The following is an 8,122-nucleotide window of genomic DNA, read 5'->3' on the forward strand; positions in this document are numbered from 1 at the left end:
AATGTAGAGCTCACAGTATATACTCTTCTCCATTTTCCATTTCAATTTAATAAAGAATAGAGATCCCCTCATGACAAAGCTACAAATCACTCAACTTTGCCCCAGAAAAGGAATTTGAGGTGTGACCACTAGCTTTAGAGTGGTCCAAGACAGCAAAGTGAATTTCACCCACACTGTAGAGAGTGGCTGATACCATTTCTGAATCAATGAACTTTTAAGATATCTCAAGTTACAACTTTATAAATATTTTCTATCATGGCAACAAAATAAACAGTTTATCATTTCTGTTTCATAGTATTACAAACATTAACTATTTGGAACTCTCATGAGAAAACATTTTCTAATTTAAGTACTATGTTTATATTCTAATGTATACAATTTTCAGGGAACACAAGACTACAGACAGTAAAATATTAGAAATATGAGAAAATACTACCAAAATAATTTTACACCATAATCCTGATGACTTTCTATATGAAGCAATTTTCAGAAAACAAGTCCGCAGATCATAAGCGTGTAGACCAATACAATATCTGTTCCTCTGGAAGTTTTAAGCTTCCTTAAATAAGCTTCAAAACCTGTAAGCACTTAAAAATGTAACCACCGGGACCTGCCTATTTCCTCTTTGGATTTACAGCCTGAAACAGCCAACAAAGGGTCACTCCTTCTGTTTTAATGCAGAAACCAACAACGAACATGCAGTATCAACATGTGTTAGATCTTTTATACATCCACTCCTTGCTAATGTTATCAATCAAGTTTTGAAAGACCAAAATTCAGGTCAAATCACTGCTTAAAGAGGGTCAGAATCATATTATGACCATCTTGTAGAACGTCCCAGCCACAGAGGTGATGCCAACTTTGGAAAGAGTGGATGTTTTCAAAGAAACTTAAAGTTGGTTTTGCATGCAGGAAGCATTTAAAGATTCAGTGGACCAGAAACAACAGTCAACCACATAACCTACACTCATTTGGAGGAAACCCTGCATAACAGTCTTACTGTCTTCTTGAAAAGTGAAAAAGGTATAAGCATCCGGTCAAAAAGACTAGTCCATAATAATGTGTTTGACTTATTCCATAGATATACATTCCTGTTTTCTAATGAACAAGAGAGAGATCCCTGCTGCTATTGCTTATTTAGTAACATTATCCTTCTATTATAACTAGTTACCATTAAATCCCAAACTCTCTATTTCAAGGGGAAAGGCTTCAATTTTACTTGTCTTGGCACACTGAAAACCACTTTAAATGGGGAAAAACAGCAGACGTGAAATAAGACCTCTGATTTAATGATGTCAACAACTTTCATACAGTTGCAAGGCCCAAAATATTGTGGAAAAATGTTGGAACACTTTTTCCGTCTAGAAGTAATGAAGATGTCAGTTACAAAACTCTAAAATGTATTAAACAGATCTCTTTTTCCACATTAAGAAATGATCATATGATCAAAATGAATTTAGCTTTTTATTTTCCTAACAAATTAACATATTACTCAAAAGTTTTATACCGATTCAGGCATCAAGCAGCCACGTTGAAATGCTAGCAAGCATAATTTTAATAATTTTGTTACAACTACTATGATGAAATTCAATGGAAATACATTGCTTTAATGTTCCCAATATCCAACTTACAAAGTCTCATTACACATGTAATGTTCCTTGCTAACAGACACCCTGTTCCACATTAAAATTCCATCACAACAGACCTATAAAGGCTTAGCACTTTTTTTTTCCTTTTCAGTTTAATGAGTAAATAGAGAATATAAAACAGAACGTTTCATAAACATCTTCCATTACATACGATGCAAAATAAACAAGTTGCAACAGTTACTATGTCATTAAATTACCTTTGGGAAAACATTCATACACCATTGTGCATCCCTGAAAGAACTTACACAGTTGAGTACTGCATAAAATATTTTTTGATTACACCAAAAAACAATTCATGATAAATTATCATCCATTTCATGATACTGAAATACTCCAGTTAGTAAAACAAGACTAAATCAACAGATTTGCTAGCATTATGGTGTCAACTTTTTCACACAAGAGATGTCCTGATCTAATCCGGGTAACGTTTGATCAGTCTTAAAAGGAATGGCATAAAAAAAGCTGCCAAACTACCTCAGGGTGAATCTCAAAACCATATGAAACAGCTGTCTTAAAACCACAACTTTATTTTGCTTCAAGGAAACTAAGAGCAAAGGAACACCATGAACTGTATTACCCTTTCTCTGTGGAACTATTTTTGGTGACTGTCAAAGACAGGGGCCTGGACTAGATGGGCACTGATCGGATCCAGTACAGCTGCTGTTCTGCTCTTACATACTTTACACATAGCCCTGCATAATTGCTGCTGAACATAAACTTGCACCTTTCCGTTAAGTACTTACTGACTTTATCAGCCTGTGAACACAGTTAATAAAGTTTCCCAGTACACAATCTGGTCATTGCTATGAAGTTCCTTGGAGCAATACACCACCGCCTCTTCTCTGCAGTCACGTCTATTAATAATTCCCACCAATGAATTGAGTTTCCCAGGATACTACAAGATACAAACAAAGGACAATCTCATTTGAACAGCGGGGTGGGCTACAGGCTGATGGCAACTTTACCTCTTGTCATTGCCCAGTAGCCGAGTACTATTAGAGAGACCCATGCACCTGACAAACATTCTCCATAGTCTCTGCAAGTGAAGAAATACTCAAGTGTTGAGTGAATTCCCCAAAACAATATTCTTCCAGTTTGCTTGAGCCATCCTGGCTCCATTCATTAAACAGATTCCCCCCCCCCCCCCGCCAAGGATTTAAGAATTAAAGTAAATTAAAGCATTAACAGTTGCATTATTTAAAATGGTTAATCTTAAAAAATATTTACTTATAATTTCTTCTTTAAAAGTCTGTTATATAAGGAATCTCCTATAGCCACCGAGTAAATGATTACTGTAGTTTGGCAGAATTTCCATTTCGTGTTTAACTTTGTACAGCATACAGATCTCCACAGAGTTATTGAATGCAAACAAAGTGTCCGATTTAGGCTTTTATATTAACACAGCTTTGATAAGCCGAGTTATTAAGACAAGCTAATAATGTACTGTTTTCTACATAGTACTTTGAAGCAGTTCTGTTAATTCAGAAAAAAAGAACTTTGATTCCAAGCGTGCAGCATTATGAGTATATATACAGAAAACTGTAGGTTTTGCATACAGCATTACTAAAATAAATCTATGTTTCTCTGTGGGAACTTTTCAATATGATAGCAATTCCTAGGGAAAATATACAAAAGCTGACTTACTTTTTCCACAAGACAGATATTTTTCTCAAAGGAGTAATACTGAACACAGCTGTGGAAATATTAGATATTCAACAACACTATCAACCAAGACAAGAATCTTCTAAGTGAATTATGTAATGGTATTTTTAAAGGATTAAAATTTACTTAATATTTTTCACGGCAATTTCTCCAAAATCCTGAAAGTCGGATGTATGCCATTACATTTTACCTTCTGACCTCATGCGTTCTGTTCCTTAAAACCTTCAGAGTTGAGGAACAACTGCCCTCGTGAATATTTCATGGTCCATATCCCTTTTTAAATGACTACTCTTTATAAATACATATGGCTGGCTTGCTTCTAATGGAAGGTGGTTCTGAACTTCTTCAGTAAAACTTATTCACTACCAGTCTTCCAGGGAGAACTCTTTTTCCATTTTTTCCCAGTACATTTTGGCTCTCTTAACAAAGAGCTCAGGAAGCAAGACTTTTCCTCTTTCAATTAGACCAATTACTTTTTGGGTCTACATAAAACATTAAAATCTACTACACTTTCTTGCACATTTCCACAGCTGAACTATAAATGTTTCATGAATTATATCCTTTTGGTTTGAACCTGCCACCCACTCATTTCTTTTGTGTTTACCTAGTTTTTGCATTGGAAAAGGCAAAATAATTATTCTCTCTTTCTTGAACACATGGGTTCAAATAGATCTGTATTGCCTATATCCTGTGTTTATTTTGAAGGCTATTTTGATAGGCTCTGGTAAAACCTTAAATGAAAAAAACATTAATTAAGTCTCCATTTTAGTTGAATTATATTTCGTTCCAATCTTCTGAACAAAGAACACCCTGTGGTTTTATGTGAGGAGACACGCATCTTTTATGTTAATTATAAAACATACAGAAATTATAATAAACATTAAATAAAAGTATAGTTGCAGTATGAATCATATGCTGACAAATTTGCTCGTTTAACAAAATTAAAGTTATACACTGGTAAGTAAGCTTACTTTCTACAGTCAAAGCTCCTTCGTGCTGCTGCGGGCAAGCCAAACAGAAATTACCCTTTGTGGAATATAAGTATTTGAGAAAAAAAAAATAATAGCCTCTACTTTACAAATTGTTCTACAAAAAAGATCTCATTTTCCATACCGCAAGTTAGTATGCAATTATGACATATGTTTTCTTTCAAATTACATAAATATTTCCACTAAGTGGTAAAAGTAACGTCTATCATCCACTGAATTTCTATCTATGATAGAAGCTGTCCAGGGACCCAAACACCTAAACTAATACATTCCCATATTTCCAAGCAAATACCTTTGAACATAGTATGTCAGGACACCTCTTGGCTAATTCTAACTTTTCTGCTAGTTTCTACGTAGTCTTATAGCTTAGTTTAGAAGTTTTTGTCCTTCATTTCTTCTTTTTTTTTTTTGGTCAACTCTGCTATAACCCTACCATACCACATCACTGCATGTGCAATGGTGAGACTGAGCTCCCAGCTGGAATCAGCCAGCCATAGGCCTTCGCTGCCTAAGTCAAAGTAACCCTATTTGTTCAAGGCTGTAGCAGGTTCAACTTTTTGAGTACCGCATACTCACACAGGGAATAATGCCAAGAATGTGTTTGTTACTTAATATACACCAGTTTTATTTTTTTAATACGTAAGCACAACTAGTACAAACAGCTGCAGAACCTCAACATGTTTTCACTGGTGAGAAAATAGACTTAACAACATAGCTGTTAGATCTGTTACAGTATATCAAATATAGCAAGTTTTCGCTAATTTACATTTAATTTCTATATTTGTTTCTATTCTTTTTATGCTTAGTTGTGGTTTTCCCCTACAGGTGAGATGGGAAAAGAATGAATGTTAAAAGTCAGCAAAACACTTTTTGATACATAAGGAATTCAAGTAAATTGATTTCTATCCTTTCTTAAGTGCCAACTTGGAAAAAAAATAATATAGATTACATAATACTTATGATTTAATAAAAGCATAATTATATGATAAAATAATACTAAAACCATAAGAGCAGTCGTTTACTACAATTAAAGCAGCCTCTCTCAGAAAGTCTCCCGATGTATTTAGTGTTAGGACCAACCCTGCACAAGGGAGTTACTGTGTCGATGAGACACAAACAAGATTCTGCTATAAGATTCCCAGGAACAAAACATCCACCTGAGAACAGAGGCCAGGTTAATTAATATGGTAAGGAAATCACTGCTTTATTGAGATAATATCCTTCTTTTTATTAGTGATGTTTCTGAAAGCTTTCATTTCAACTACTCTGAAGTAACAAATTGTGTGTTTCAAAACTTGCAAACAAGTTTAGTCTGGCGATCTTCCTAGAAATATTGTTACTTTTTCCATCTACAAAACAATTTATGCTCAAAGTACATGCAAACATTTACGGATCCATGTTCTTTATTAGACATAAAAGTGCAAAATAAAGTTAATTACTATGTTATAAATGTGATGTTTACGGCTTCCATTTCTTCTGGATCTTTGAATTTCTAATGTAATATAAGTTACTTATGTTTATAAGTAAAGTTAGGAAAAAGTATAATACCAAATTAAACTATCTTCACAGATATCTTTGAATACTTTGTTTCATTTTTTTCAGGAATACAAAGGACTGGATGGCCATCTTTCTTTTTTCTTAAAACTACCAACTCAATGGAAATTGATGAGAGCTGCCGCTTGAAATGTTGCCTTTATGTTCTGAATAACATAAGTCTATCAAAAAATTGTGTATTAGAAAACTTATTCGTCTGCACTTCCATATTATTCATACTACTCGTTAAAACAAAGGGAAAAAATGGAAAAAAACAGTATTTGCCAGGGATCAGGTCTTATTTTTTTTAATTGTTAGACTTTGGCAGATTAAATGCTTGCTGCTCTGAGGAAATGTTGTGCTCAGTCCAGCTTGTATCTGAAACAGAAAAATTTCCTTTAGAGCTTATTATTGAAGTGATTCAGTAGTTTGGCACTGGTTGCAGAGCTTTTCATTTTAACTACTGTTTGATTTTCCATGAAAGAATGTCTGGTGTTTCCAATGTCTGTAAGGCAGATAAATACCCACATTCCATAAAAATGCCATGTAATATTATCCACACTTGTAAGTAGCATCAAAAGCAAGACTAACAATTGACACGTACAGAAACCAGAACTATTTCAAAACCTTCATTCATCAAGTAGGTTATTTTTCATGCAGAGTAGTTTCCTGATCCAGTTAAGCGCACAAACCTTGTTATAGTACCAAGGAGATGAGCATCAAGGTGGGACTGAGCTAGCTGGGGACTTCTTAAATTGGCATTCCCACATACAGAAATCTGTATTAATCCGTAGCCTAAGGTAAAACAAAGTTAACTTACTCTTCCTAAGGGAACACAAACTGTCCGCAAGGGTGAAAAATAACATCTGTCTCTTCGGGTTACCATTTTGCCTCTCCAGTCATTTCAGATCACCACATTCTCGCATGCTTGAAACCTGTGACAAGCATGACAATCACATGGATGCGTGTACATGCACACTTGACTTCACAGCTCTTTTTGTAGATGATCTCTTCATGCTGCAAGCTACAAATTGCCCTTCAATATTGTTATGTTGCTAGTAAATGCCAGGGACTAAAGATTTTGACTGCAAAATGAATCCGTTTCTAAGTCAGCTGCCAAAAATATGCAAAAAAAAGTACGCATATATTAACAAGTGAAAGTTAATTAATGGATGGTAATAAAAAGTGATGATTATTTTACATATTTACATATAAAGGCTGAAGAATAGTTTTTCTATACTCTGCTACCTTAAATAGCATAGTCCAACTTAGGAAGAGCCAAAACTTAGCTAAAACCAAACTACGCAACTGCACTCCACATGGACTGGTTGTGAGCCTGAAAGGAATATGTCATGTTATTAAAATGCGATGGGCAGTCTCCAAGACAGATTCGTGCAGTTGATGTTAGACTCATCACTTTATGTAAACCACATTTATAAACAGTGCTAGAAAATGAAAAAGTACTTAGTTTGTGTTACAATAACAAACGTATACAAGGTCAGCTTAAAAAAAGAGACTGCAATGTAAGCATTAGCCACATATGGCAGCATACGCTTGCTTGCTCAGACATATCAAGTAATACAAATATAGAAATTTTCAATAAAGAAATCAAGAGAGCATTTTATATCACTGATGTGATCATGCTCAATATAAAACACCATCCACATCTTTTTCATTTGCAAATTTCAGCATAGTGAAAGACAGTATTCTGAATCACAACACGCTGCATATACTCCTAACCTTTGCCTCAGAAATTAACGTCCACTGTTCGTAGGCAAGGCAGAAATCACTAGAATGGCCTAAGCAAACAGTTTGACCTCATGTAATCTTTTGGTTATTTAAAAATGTACTATTTCGTAGGAAAATATACATACATTTGCTTGCAAGGAAAATACCCCCAGACTACTTTCCATTTAAGAGTATCTCTCTTCATTAAGGCCCCAACATTACATATTAAAAAAACTGTGACAGACAGATTTTTCTATCAGGCTATTTAAAACCAAAATCTCACCATTAATGAAACAGCAGACGCAATAAGGTATCAATTTTTCTTTTAATAGCATCTTCACCCACATCACCTCAAATCAATTGCTTTACTACATAGCTGAGAAAGTGGCATTTGATCCTACCTTTGAATGGCTGCGACACGTTCTACGTGGCTACGCTGTAGTCTTACCCTAAAAAGTGAGCGGAACGTTGACCCAAGTACCCTGCATCAATTCATTCATTTGCACACTCCAACTTTCATTCAGAACTCCACAGCTGCCCTAATGTGCTGGCTCATGTAAT

The 8,122-nt window shown here is 34.8% G+C and overlaps 1 protein-coding gene across 3 annotated transcripts in view; it reads right to left on the bottom strand.

Annotated features, from left to right (window-relative positions):
* The window catches only part of CENPP (centromere protein P), a 152,243-nt gene that overhangs the window by 62,852 nt on the left and 81,269 nt on the right, over window positions 1-8,122 (bottom strand). The gene's annotated exons all lie outside the window — the stretch shown is intronic.

The sequence above is a fragment of the Chroicocephalus ridibundus genome, chromosome 10, assembly GCF_963924245.1.
Source record: "Chroicocephalus ridibundus chromosome 10, bChrRid1.1, whole genome shotgun sequence".
NCBI lineage: Eukaryota > Metazoa > Chordata > Aves > Charadriiformes > Laridae > Chroicocephalus > Chroicocephalus ridibundus.